The sequence below is a fragment of the Arachis hypogaea genome, chromosome 4, assembly GCF_003086295.3.
Source record: "Arachis hypogaea cultivar Tifrunner chromosome 4, arahy.Tifrunner.gnm2.J5K5, whole genome shotgun sequence".
Classification (NCBI taxonomy): domain Eukaryota; kingdom Viridiplantae; phylum Streptophyta; class Magnoliopsida; order Fabales; family Fabaceae; genus Arachis; species Arachis hypogaea.
The window spans coordinates 102029831-102044284 of NC_092039.1; the positions used below are offsets into that span (position 1 = coordinate 102029831).

General features: G+C 40.3%; 2 long non-coding RNA genes across 2 annotated transcripts; both read right to left on the reverse strand.

The window, feature by feature from the left end:
- Positions 1 to 10176: 10176 nt before the first annotated feature.
- Positions 10177 to 11279, reverse strand: LOC112794355 (uncharacterized). Its single transcript, XR_011880788.1, has 5 exons — positions 11232 to 11279; positions 10811 to 10918; positions 10562 to 10639; positions 10388 to 10454; positions 10177 to 10228 (listed from the first exon to the last, which is right to left on the reverse strand). It is a non-coding gene; the product is annotated as an uncharacterized lncRNA (long non-coding RNA).
- A 502-nt stretch (positions 11280 to 11781) lies between these two features.
- On the reverse strand, positions 11782 to 12670 carry LOC112794356 (uncharacterized). Its single transcript, XR_003198831.3, has 3 exons — positions 12483 to 12670; positions 12153 to 12246; positions 11782 to 11931 (listed from the first exon to the last, which is right to left on the reverse strand). It is a non-coding gene; the product is annotated as an uncharacterized lncRNA (long non-coding RNA).
- Between the last annotated feature and the right edge of the window lie 1784 nt (positions 12671 to 14454).

Below are 14454 nucleotides of genomic sequence, written 5' to 3' on the forward strand. Positions count from 1 at the left end.
TGAGAATTCCAGGAATCATGCAATGTTTAGTCTAAGACTCCGGTCCAGGAATTAGACATGGCTTCACAGCCAGCCAAGCTCTCAAAGAAAGCTTCGGTCCAAAACACTAGACATGGCCAATGGCCAGCCAAGCCTTAGCAGATCACTGCTCCAACAGCAAGATTGATAGAAATCAACATGCTCTTGTGATGATAAGTTGAAACCTCGGTCCAATGAAATTAGACATGGCTTCACAGCCAGCCAGACTTCAACAGATCATCTTGAAACACTAGAATTCGTCTTCAAGAATTCTGAGAAAAAAAAAAATACCTAATCTAAGCAACAAGATGAACCGTCAGTTGTCCAAACTCAACAATCCCCGGCAACGGCGCCAAAAACTTGGTGCACGAAATTGTGATCACTACAACTCAAATAATCCAAAAACTTGGTGTTCAACACCATGGCATAAACACAACTTCGCACAACTAACCAGCAAGTGTACTGGGTCGTCCAAGTAATAAACCTTACGCGAGTAAGGGTCGATCCCACAGAGATTGTTGGTATGAAGCAAGCTATGGTCACCTTGTAAATCTTAGTCAGGCAAACTCAAATGGTTATGAATGATGAATAAAACACAAAGATAAAGATACAGATACTTATGCAATTCATTGGTGGGAATTTCAGATAAGCGTATGAAGATGCTTGGTCCCTTCCGTCTCTCTGCTTTCCTACAGTCTTCATCCAATCCTTCTTACTCCTTTCCATGGCAAGCTGTATGCAAGGGTTTCACCATTGTCAATGGCTACCTCCCATCCTCTCAGTGGAAATGTTCAACGCACCCTGTCACGGCACGGCTATCCATCTGTCGGTTCTCAATCAGGCCGGAATAGAATCCAGTGATTCTTTTGCGTCTGTCACTAACGCCCCGCCCTCAGGAGTTTGAAGCACGTCACAGTCATTCAATCATTGAATCCTAATCAGAATACCACAGACAAGGTTTAGACCTTCCGGATTCTCTTGAATGCCGCCATCAGTTCTAGCCTATACCACGAAGATTCCAGTTAAAGAATCCAAGAGATATCCACCCAATCTAAGGTAGAACGGAGGTGGTTGTCAGGCACACGTTCATAGATGAGAATGATGATGAGTGTCACGGATCATCACATTCATCAAGTTGAAGAACAAGTGATATCTTGGAACAAGAACAAGCGGAATTGAATAGAAGAACAATAGTAATTGCATTAATACTCGAGGTATAGCAGAGCTCCACACCTTAATCTATGGTGTGTAGAAACTCCACCGTTGAAAATACATAAGAACAAGGTCTAGGCATGGCCGAATGGCCAGCCTCCCAATGAGGGTTCAATCATAAAAACATGATCAAAAGATTAAAATACAATAGTAAAATGTCCTACTTATAGAGAACTAGTAGCCTAGGGTTTACAGAGATGAATAAATGACATAAAAATCCACTTCCGGGGCCACTTGGTGTGTGCTTGGGCTGAGCATTGAAGCATTTTCGTGTAGAGACTCTTCTTGGAGTTAAACGCCAGCTTTTATGCCAGTTTGGGCGTTTAACTCCCACTCTTGTGCCAGTTCCGGCGTTTAACGCTGGAAATCTTGAGGGTGACTTTGAACGCCGGTTTGGGCCATCAAATCCTAGGCAAAGTATGGACTATCATATATTGCTGGAAATCCCAGAATGTCTACTTTCCAACGCCGTTGAGAGCGCACCAATTGGGCTTCTGTAGCTCCAGAAAATCCACTTCGAATGCAGGGAGGTCAGAATCCAACAGCATCTGCAGTCCTTTTCAGTCTCTGAATCAGATTTTTGCTCAGGTCCCTCAATTTCAGCCAGAAAATACCTGAAATCACAGAAAAACACACAAACTCATAGTAAAGTCTAGAAAAGTGAATTTTAACTAAAAACTAATAAAAACATACTAAAAACTAACTAGATCATACCAAAAACATACTAAAAACAATGCCAAAAAGCGTACAAATTATCCGCTCATCAATTGACGCCCTGGTAGATGCTTCCTTCGGGTATAGATATCTCTCGTTTATGGATGCATACTCGGGGTACAACCAAATCCCCATGTATCCACCAAATCAAGAAAAAACCTCGTTCTTAACACCGAAAGCAAACTACTGCTACATTGTGATGCCTTTCGGTTTCAAGAACGCAGGAGCTACTTATCAAAGGCTAATGAATAAAGTCTTCTTGGATCACATTGGAAAGATCATGGAAGTCTACGTGGACGACATGCTAATAAAAACACAAAGAGAAGAGACATTGTTGTCCGACCTGGCCCAAGTGTTCGACACCATAAGAAAGCATGACATGCGACTCAATGCCACGAAATGCACCTTCGCAGTAGAAGCGGGCAAATTCTTAGGTTTCATACTCACACAAAGAGGAATTGAAGCAAATCCAGACAAATGTCAGGCCATACTCAACATGAAGAGCCCAACTTGTGTCAAAGAAGTACAGCAACTCAACGGGAGATTGGCCGCCCTATCCCGATTTTTAGCAGGAGCTGCGATAAAATCTCTTCCCTTCTATGCTACTTTAAGAAAAGGAAAACAGTTCGAGTGGACACCAGAATGCGAGCAAGCCTTCCAAGACTTTAAGAAATTCTTAGGACAGCCACCTATCCTATCTCGACCACGAGAAGGAGAACTACTCATATTATATCTCACAGTAGGAAGCCGGGTAATAGCCTCAGTACTGGTCAGAGAAGATGAGAATGGACAACAACCCGTCTACTTCATTAGCAAAGCACTACAGGGATCCGAGCTGAACTACCAGAAAATAGAAAAATTTGCCTATACTCTCATCTTAACATCCCGACGACTCCGCCCTTACTTCCAAGCTCACACCATTAAAGTTCGAACTAACCAGCCCTTAAAAGGAATATTGCAGAAAACAGATTTAGCGGGCAGAATTTTACATTGGGCAGTCGAGTTGTTAGAATTTGACCTCCAATATGAAGCTCGAACGGCCATCAAATCACAGTATCTGGCTGACTTTATCGCAGAATTCATAGATGCCCTGGAAACCCTCACTGAATGGAATCTCTATGTAGACGGCTATTCAAATAAAACTGGAAGCGGCACAGGCGTAATAATAGAAAGCAACCAAAAAACCCAAATTGAGCTCTCCCTCAAGTTTGGATTCCCGGCCTCAAATAACCAAGCAGAATATGAAGCATTATTAGCTGGTTTGAAGTTGGCTGAAGAGGTGGGAGCTCAAAAAATCAACATTTACAGTGACTCACAAGTGGTCACATCATAAATAACAGAGAGCTACCAAGCCAAAGATCCCACCATAAAAAGGTATTTAGATAAGACCAAGGAACAGCTCGGACAAATCGGGGAATATAAGATCTGCCACATACCCCGCGAACAAAATGCCCGAGCAGATGCACTCTCGAAACTAGCCAGCACCAAACCAGGGGGCAACAATAGAAGCCTCATCCAGGAAATGATACAGAACCCGTCAATTTCAGAGGAAGAAAAAGTCCTAGCTATAGTAAACCAGGACCAAGGATGGATGACCCCCAAAATCAACTACCTCAAAACAGGAACACTCCCGACAGAAGAAAAGGAGGCTAAAAGGCTAAAAAGGGAGGCACAGTACTACACCATCATAAACAACATACTGTACAAAAGAGGGATCTCAGTACCATTGTTAAAATGCATTCCGACCTCCCACATAAGGGAAGTGTTAGAAGAAATACACGGTGGCATTTGTGGCAACCATCTCGGAGCACGGGCTCTTATAAAAAAAGTACTCCAGGCAGGGTTCTATTGGCTAACATTACAGAAAGAAGCCACAGACTTTGTAAAGACATGTCCACCATGTCAGAAACATGCCAACTTTCACATCGCCCCGCCAGAAGAGCTCATCAGCGTGACTTCTCCTTGGCCGTTTGCAAAATGGGGACTCGATCTTCTCAGCCCCTTTCCCCAGGGATCAGGACAAGTTAAATTTCTCATAGTAGGGATAGACTACTTTACAAAGTGGATCGAGGCAGAACCCCTAGCTAACGCCACCGCCTACCTATATAGAAACATTGTTACAAGGTTTGGAGTTCCATATTCAATAACCACAGATAATGGCACTCAATTCACAGATGCAGGCTTCAGAAAACTAGTAGCCGACTTGAATATAAAGCACCACTACACCTCCGTCGGACATCCACAGGACAATGGACAAGTGATGAGCGGATAATTTATACGCTTTTTGGCATTATTTTTAGTATGTTTTTAGTATGTTTTAGTTAGTTTTTATTATATTTTTATTAGTTTTTATTTAAAATTCACTTTTCTGGACTTTACTATGAGTTTGTGTGTTTTTCTGTGATTTCAGGTATTTTATGGCTGAAATTGAGGGACCTGAGCAAAAATCTGATTCAGAGGCTGAAAAGGACTGCAGATGTTGTTGGATTCTGACCTCCCTGCACTCGAAGTAGATTTTCTGGAGCTACAGAAGCCCAATTGGCGCGCTCTCAATTGCGTTGGAAATTAGACATCCTGGGCTTTCCAGCAATATATAATAATTCATACTTTGCCCGAGATTTGATGGCCCAAACAGGCGTTCCAAATCAGCTCAAGAATTTCCGGCGTTTAACGCCGGAACTGGCACAGAAGTGGGAGTTAAACGCCCAAACTGGCACAAAAGCTGGCGTTTAACTCCAAGAAAAGTCTCTACACATAGAAGCTTCAATGCTCAGCCCAAGCACACACCAAGTGGGCCCGGAAGTGGATTTTTATGTCATTTACTCATTTCTGTAAACCCTAAGCTACTAGTTCTCTATAAATAAGACCTTTTGCTATTGTATTTTCATCTTGGTTCTTCTGGTTCCCTCACTGGGGCCAAAGCCAATGATCACCATTATCACTTATGTATTTTCAACGGTGGAGTTTCTACACACCATAGATTAAGGTGTGGAGCTCTGCTGTACCTCGAGTATTAATGCAATTACTATTGTTCTTCTATTCAATTCAGCTTATTCTTGTTCTAAGATATCACTTGTTCCTCAACTTGATGAATGTGATGATCCGTGACACTCATCATTATTCTCACCTATGAACGTGTGCCTGACAACCACCTCCGTTCTACTTTAAATTGAGTGAATATCTCTTGGATCTCTTAATCAGAATCTTCGTGGTATAAGCTAGAATTGATGGCGGCATTCAAGAGAATCCGGAAGGTCTAAACCTTGTCTGTGGTATTCTGAGTAGGATTCAAGGATTGAATGACTGTGACGAGCTTCAAACTCATGATTGTGGGGCGTTAGTGACAGACACAAAAGAATCACTGGATTCTATTCCGACATGATCGAGAACCGACAGCTGAATAGCCGTGTTGTGACAGAGCGCGTTGAACATTTTCACTAAGAGGACGGGACTGTACCCTTTGACAACAGTGATGCCCAACATACAGCTTGCCATGTAAAGGAGTAAGAAGGATTGGATGAAGACAGTAGGAAAGCAACGAGACGGAAGGGACAAAGTATCTCCATACACTTATCTGAAATTCTCACCAATGAATTACATAAGTATCTCTATCTTTATTTTTTGCTTTATTCATAAATCATCTATAACCATTTGAATCTGCCTGACTGAGATTTACAAGATGACTATAGCTTGCTTCATACCAACAATCTCTGTGGGATCGACCTTTACTCGCGTAAGGTTTATTACTTGGACGAACCAGTGCACTTGCTGGTTAGTTGTGCAAAGTTGTGATGAAGAGTTGAGATCGCAATTGAGCGTACCATGTTGATGGCGCCATTGATGATCACAATTTTGTACACCAACAGGCCGAAGCCGCCAACAAAGTCATATTGGCCGGGTTAAAACAGAGATTACAAGATGCAAAGGGAGCCTGGGCAGAAGTCCACAGGTCCTATGGGCATATCGAACGACACCACATTCCACCACAAAGGAATCCCCCTTCCGGTTAGCATACGGAATAGAGGCAATGATTCCAGTAGAGATTGAGGAAAGATCACCTAGAGTAGTTCATTACAATGAGGGAGCAAACTCCCAACTTCGGAGGGAAGAGCTCTACCTACTACCTGAAATCCAAGAAAGAGCTCGGATCAGGGAGGAAGCTCAAAAGTGCCGAATGGCTTCCAGATATAATCAAAAGGTAGTACCGAGAAGTTTTACAGAGAATGATCTTATCCTAATATGAAATGATATTGGAACAACTCGACCAGGAGAAAGAAAGCTGGCAGCAAACTGGAAAGGACCCTACCGAGTTATAGAAGTACTTGAGAAGGGCTACTACAGACTGTCCGAACTCGATGGATGAGAGCTTCCCAGATCATGGCACGCCTGCAACCTAATAAGGTACTACAATTAGGAAAGGTAAAGGATCTCATTATTGGATGCACTCTTTTTCCTGAAAAGGTGTTTTAATGAGGCACCAGGTTGAGACTTAGACACTATCCAACTTAAAAAGATGAAAAAATTCCCACATGTATATATTTTGCACTTTTGTTTGAATAAAATTTATTCAGATATTCTACAAAGATTTCAAGACGCATTAATCTGAAGTATTCATTGTCCGATTATAAAGCAACAGATCGACAGAAAGTGAAAAACAATTTCACTGCACAATCACGATAAAGATAACCGTCCGATAAAGGTGAAAACGCGATTCACCCAAAAGACGATCTAAAGATGCCAACCACTTTCTACAAATCGGCAAAGATGAACACAGAATAATGTAAGAAGTTATCGAAAGCAATCCAAAAAAGAGCCTGACAAGGTCTTACAGATAGCTAAAATAATAACTTAAAGACTGGCCGACGTTTAGAAGTCAGACCAAGTCAACCCAAGTTATAAGTAAACCCTGGAAAGAGGTCTGGCCAACCCTATTAAAGAGGATTACTTTAACTTAAGAAGAGATTGACCTAACAAAGTCGGTTTCCTACAAAACAAAGTTATAAAAGTAATCCCTGAAAGAGACCTGACAAAGGTCCTAGAAGGAGGATTACAAAAATAACTTAGAAAGAGATCGACCTAACGAAGTCGGTTTCCTACAAAACGAAGTTATAAAAGTAATCCCTGAAAGAGACCTGACAAAGGTCCAAGAAAGAGGATTACAAAAATAACGTAGAAAGAGATCGACGTAACAAAGTCGGTCTCCTATGAAACAAAGTTATAAAAGTAATCCCTCAAAGAAACCTGATCAAGGTCCAAGAAAGGGGATTACAGAAATAACTTACAAGGGACTCCTGCAAAAGAATCGGTTACGGAGCACCAAAAATACGTACAAAAGTGAGAAAACTGAGAAACAAGTCGGACCCACATCGACACAAACTCAAAGGATCCAAGCCATAAACAAAACGCACAAAGCAATCTCAAGAAGTCGAGCTGCAAGGTTCCAGCATTCTTAGAAAGCAGAAGAGAAAACAAGTCAAAAACCTTGATATAATCTATAAAGTTATAAAAGCCTCGGCGGCCATCAACACCTACCAAAGATAGCGAGCTACTCTTTGTTTTTTAAAATAAAAGTTGCTAAAACAAGCAACTAGAAACCGTCAGCAAAATAAACAAAGTTTTAAAAGAGCCCACAAGCCGGGCCAACTGCATAAATATCTAGAAAGAGTTCAGCAACCATCAGGAGCCTTCTTGGCAGCATCAGGACAAGGAGAAGGAGGGCGAGTCTGAATAGGCACAGCATCTATAGTTCCATCCTCCCGGTTCAAAACCTGGCAATCCGAATCAGGTGTAACCAGAGGAGCAGAAGAGGTCGACACTTTGGCAGAGGACACAGGGGGAGGATCAGTATCATTATCACCCTCGTCATCAGGGACAATCTTGCCATCCCTAACAACGTTGCCTAGGCTGAAAAGGGCGAGATCGGCCTCGGGAGCAATGACCCGAACTTGCTCCTTCAAGTTCTCGTAAGTAGCAGTCACGCTGCCAATAAGATGACCTTGGAGCTCAGAATAATCTTTCCGGGCATTCTCCAACTCCCCCCTCAGACGCATCACCTCCCGATAAGTCGTAACGTAACTCTCCTTATGCATCAGGGTTGTGTCTTCGGCCAACCTCAAAGAAGCTGCCAGTGAAAGGGAACTCGCCTTCTCATTCTCTAGATCCTTCTCCAACTTGGTCACCTTTAATTCAAGTTCCTCCTTCAGCCCCTTCATCCGGTCAAACTCCTGCTTTGCCTCCTCCATAAATGCTTTGGTAGCATGGAGAAGAAGATTCTGAGCAGTCTGGTATATAGCAGCCGCCATATACGCTATCTGTACGTGATTTCGGGCCATAAATTCCAAATGATGGAGGATGGACACATCGTCCATTGAGAGGGTACCATAGGGACCGATTTGCTGATCCACAAATTCAATGGCATTAAAATCGGGAGCGTTGAGGTCAAAAGGCTCAGCTTTTTTTGTTTTTTATTGAGAGGAGCAACAAAAGGAGCAGCAGAAGTAGGGTGAGGATCCACCAGATGAACTCGGGGAGTAGGGATCACCTTCTTCACCCCAGGGGAACTCGGCACAGACGGCTTCACGTGCACTTGGGAGGATCCTTCCCCAGCCGCCTTGGCTGAGATATTTTTGGCAGCAGTCGCCCCCTGCGCTCTTTTAAAAGCTTTTATGGATTCATTATTCTTCATCGCCTCTGCAAATAAAACAGAAATTAAGCTACAAGTCGGAAAAGACAGTTACGGGTAATATAAAACAGATAAAAAAGGAAACACAAAATACCCAGCTCAGTTTGAAGAAGAGAGGGATTGGTTAGAAATTTCTTTGTGTCGAGATGGGGAGGTTGACCCCAGTGTTCTTCCAAGACAGTCACAAAGGCTCACTCACACAACTAGAAAATGGATTAATACAGACAGATTTACAGACGGATTTGGTCTTTATTACAGACGGATTTTTGGTTACCGACGAAATTACCGATGGATTTTGTCCCTCTGTAAAAGCCCCGTCGGAAATTATTTACCGACGGATTTTTCCGTCAGAAAATTACAGACGAATTTTTACCAGTTACCGATGGATTTTCCCTCTGTAAATTTTCTATCCATTTTCCAAAGGCGACGAACTTTCCGGCAGATTTTTCGTCTGTAATTATACAGACGGATTTTCAGACAGATTTTTCGTCTGTAATTACAGACGGATTTTCAGACGGATTTTCCGTCTGTAATTACAGACGGATTTTTCGACGGATTTTCTGTCTGTAATTACAGACGGATTTTCAGACGAATTTTCCGTCTGTAATTACAGACAGATTTTTCGACAGATTTTTCGTTTGTATTTTGAACTTTGGAAAATCATCCCACGGTCTGATTACAGACAGAAAATTCGTCTGTAAATCCGTCAATAAGGTAAAATATAATTTTTTTTATTTTTCTAATTGCAAAATAAACTTGTTTTCATACAAAATAAATATAAAAAAACTCAACTCAACTCAAATAAATTATATATTATTTTTTTCTTCTTTGAGATATATGAAAAATAGATTATCTATATAATATCTCTTTGCATATAACTCTACTTATTCAATAATATACACTTGTACATCCATATGGAGTGAAAATTACATTCATGTCTCACAAACATTAGTAGAGTAGTATCCTTAGAATTTTCTAAAATTTCTTGAACAATGCAGCCAATGTCACACAGAATGTCACTGCTAGTGGGTGCCATTAAGCCACGGAGGAGCTCGATGCTCTGCACACACAGCAAACAAAGCTTGATGCTATACAAAATATGCATTAACCAACACCAAACCTTTAAATGAAATTCAGATTTCCAGCAAAATAATTTTTATGACCAAATATGCAGCTTAGTCATTAAAAAAGGCTCCAGTATGATTCAGCATGTTAAAGATACAAAATCGATCATTAAGTCCAATCATCTCTAGGAGTGAAACATTGCAACCACAGTATTGAAGGATTCTAAACATCAAGCATGAATTTAAGAATTGAAGAATTTCAAACACCATATTACTTGAAACAATGCATATGAACCCCAACTCCGGGCGTATGCAACAAAAATTACAAAATCAGACTCACTAGATGCCTGCGTCAGTTTTTCATTGTTTCCCTTCCCTTAATACCATGTAAACTTTCATTTTCAATAACTTGTGTTTTGTTGTTGTTGCTGGTTTAGGCATATACAAGTCTGTTAACAGAAGGCCGTAAAAAAATATACCTGAAATGCCACACCAATGCACTCCCCTTGGTCATTGAATGCTGGGCCACCGCTGTTACCTAAAATCAAAAGTTGTAAACGATGGCTATTAAATCAATGCACATAGTTCCATATAAGAGGAAGTTGTTTTTCCAACAGTTCTTAGAATAATAAGAGGCTGGAGAATTTTTTTGCTGGAGAGGAGGTGAAACAATCAAACAACTATAAGATCTACTGACCAGGATTTATTGCAGCATCAATTTGAATACCCAACAAATCAGACGATCCATGAGCATATGATGTGACCTGATTACAGGTTTTTTCAATAACTGAGCACTAAAACCATAGAGTAAAACACTTTTATTGATTTTACGGCATATAAAAATGGTAATTTTATGTTCAATATATCAAACCTCAATGCGAGATATAACTCCCTTTGTCACTGAAATTGTGTCTCCTCCAAGTGGATATCCCACCACAGTAACAGAATCCTACAAGTTACAAGACAAGTATACAAAAATTTCAGTTGATCAGCATGCAAATAGAAATATATTCTATGACAAATTATATGGTATATATTCTTTTAACATTTTCCATTGAAACACTGAGAATTTTCAAATTAAAAAAAAAGGGAAAAAAATAAAAAGAAAGCTATTTCAAACCTGAAGATGCGGCAATCGTCCTAATCTGAGAGGTTCCACATCTCTCCAGAATTCATCACTTTCTACTGAAAGCAAAGCTATATCACAATCAACACCTCTGGCTAAAACCTGTACAGTTCATTCACTGAGAGTAAAGTAACTATATGAACATGTCATGAGTTAGAAGCTATATATCCTTCTAAGCAAACATGCAAAACTTGCACTTTACAATGAATTCACTCCAAGTTTAAAAGCAAGGTATAGCTTACAAGTAAACCTCAGATATATCAAATTTTCCTGCAATAATACAATTTTAGTGACTTATTCACTAATACTTCTTAATGTCCTTACTCACTACTATATGAGATATTTAAGCAAACTGCTCTTCACGTAATACTCATTTTTTTAATGAAAAAAGGACAAGACCTTCATAGAGACACACCTTAGCCACGTATTTTGTATCATCCCCTCTTCTCTTAACTTTAACCTGCAATAAACCACAACAATGAAAAAGTTGGCAGCTATTTATAATCTTTCGGCAACTAATTCTAAGATCTATGAACATAATATAATTTATTAATAAAATTTATATTGTAGGATCTACATCCTGGAGAAAATATGACCCTTAAGGAAATTACCTGTGTATCATGTTCCACACAATGTGCATTGGTTATTAGTTTCCTACCTCCAATCATAAATGCACTGCAAAAAAGGTGGCTTGTAAGATTAAGAATGAATCCATTTTTACTATTCTACTGTTAAGGTTTTCAAAGGATAAAGAGGATAGTTTTATATGATTAATATAATTTATTTAAAATAAAGACCTTTCTTAATATGAAAATATGGCAGTTAAATATTATTAGTTATTAATTTCCGTTATTAGTTATTAGGTCGAACATGAACAATTGTTTGAAGAGAACGGATAATAGTGAACTAGAAAAAGCTGATATATGTTTGAATGAAAATGAATTCCAAATAGAAAGTAAAAGTTACCATGATTATGCCTTTGACATTCTCCTTTGTTAGTGTGATGCAGTTCTGCAAATCATCATCAGATTCATTATTCAACTTATTTCATTAAAAATTACCGTACATATTTTTCCCAAAATTTCATACAAGTTGGCGCCAATCTGCTGAATTTTCTGCAGCAAGCAATTTAACAACTTTATATGCCAAATTTTGCATCAAAGCTTTTAACATTCCTAAAACCACAAGAGCTCAAATTTAAACAACTTGCCAAAATTAAAATGAACAAGGACATGAAAAATCAGCAAAGGCAGCACAAGGTGTAAAGTAGTTTCTATTGGTAAGTATTAAGCAAATGAAAAATCAAACTCTTTCACGAATGAAAATAGCAAAGTACCTTTGAAAACAAATCTTCTACTTCTCTTTCACGAATATCACCAGGGAGGTTCCCAACGTAGACTATTCTGCTCCCACGCCTACTCATTTTCAATCTGCGGCAATAAAATAATCGAAAAATAAGGAACAACAATAAAACTGAAAGGTGATTAGAAGACCTAAAATTAAGCTAATTCAGCCAGCAATTTCAATTCTCAGCAGAATAAAAACAGAACATCGAAAGGGAGAGAATAAAGAGGAAAATAAAATTGTACAATTGAATTAGAGAGAGGATATAGAGACTGTTGGGGGTGGAGAAGGGTTGAAATGGGCGAAAGGGATTTTATTTTACCTCTGATGATGAGACGGAATTAGGGATCGGTAGGTTTGCAGTGGAAGGCCTCCAGGTTAGGGTTTTTCAATTTTGTTTGGAGGAAGGTGAAGCCACGACGCAGGAGAAAAAGCAGAGCGTTACGGGTTTCAGCCATGGAGGAAGGAGCGACGTTTGAAGGCTTACGACAGAGTGAGCACGACGGAGGCTTTGAGACGGAGGGAGCGTCGATGGAGGGAGCGGCAAAGCAGGGGTTGGAAACACGACGAAGTTCTGGGATTAGGGTTGGAGGCGCGACGAAGCTCTGGGGTTAGGGTTGGATGCGGCGGCGGAGGGAGCCCGTACGACACAAGGGACGGCGGAGAGAGATCTGTGACGCCAGCGACAGAAGAAATTGGTGCGACAGAGAGAAGAAGCAACTCGGTGACGGAGAGAGGAACAAGCTCATTTGATATGGGTGGATTGTAAATGGATCGAGTGGATAGAGATAAGATTAGTGTTATCTCAATATTTACCGACGGAAAATTTAAATTACAGACGAATTTTCTGTCTGTAATAATTTAATAAAACGCAGCGTTTTGTCTATTTAATTACAGACGGATTTTCCGTCTGTAACCATTTCTCATGGAAAAAAATTAATTTTTCCGACGGAATTATCGACGGATTCTATTTTCCGTCTGTAATTTATGCTAATCCATTTTTTTTGTTTTCTGACAAAAAATCCCTCTGAAATTCCCTCTGTATTTCAGTGAGATAAAATCCGTTGGAAATATCCATCTGTAATAACTAATTTTCTAGTAGTGTCAGCCTCATCCAACATTTCCCACGTATATCGGGACACCCTCACATCTTTTTGCCATTCCAATGGAAAAGCAGGCTCGTCATTTTCATCCAGAAAGAAGGGCCGAGCTCCTTCAATAGCTCGGACCTTGAAAAAGTAGTTTTTAAAATCACGGAATGACTCGTCAAACATGGAAAAAACCTTCTTTCCTTTGGTAGAGCGAAAGGAGACCCAAGCTGCCTTCTTTTTTACCACTCCGGGCTTAGTCAAGACAAACAGATAGAAAAAGAGAGATTGGGAAGCAGGGATACCAAAACCAATTCACAACAATTGAAAAATCTTTATGAAACCCCAGGAATTAGGGTGAAGTTGAGAGGGGGTGACATTACAGGACCATAACAGGTCGATCTCAAATTTAGTGAAGGGAAGGGTGATACCCAACTGAAAAAAAAAAAGTCATAAACATAGAAGAAAGGGCGATCGTCAACAACCCGAGTAGAGAAGCAGACTCTCTCGTCAGAAGAGGGAGGGACAAGTTCATAGTTCTTCTCATCACCAGGATTACTACAGACACTATGGAACTGCCTAAGCTGCGCGCAAAACTCAGAATCAACCAGAGAGACACACATAAGAACCGTCGAGTCCACCCAATTGGCCATGCCCTCAGGGACCTGGGAAGGCATCTCTACAACATTATTTCGGGAAGACATGAGGCCAACTAAAATCCTACAAAAAGAAAAGAAGAGCGGATTACTTTAAAAAACATCTCGGATGAGGGGCAAAACAACTCGATGGACGAACAAACAGAAAAGGAAAACCCCAAGACTCAAGCCAAAAGTCCTGGGGCATCCCTTGGAGGCAGTAACAAAGCAAAGCTTTTTAGGAAATCTCTACAGCTCACGTCTTGACACTCCACAAATCATGTGATGTTTTCTCAGCTCTACACAAAACTCAGCGTCCACAACAGAGACACACATCAAGACAAGGGAGTCCAGCCAATTGGACATCCCCTCGGGAACTTTGGAAGACATCTCTACAATGTTATTGCGAGAAGACATGAGGCCAACTAATCCTACAATAAGAAAAGAAGAATTGGATTACTAAAAACATTTCGGACAACTCGACTAATATGATACTAAAGAACAAACAGAAAAGAAAAACCCCAAAACTCAAACCAAAGTCTTGGGGCATCCTTTGGAGGCAGTAACAAAG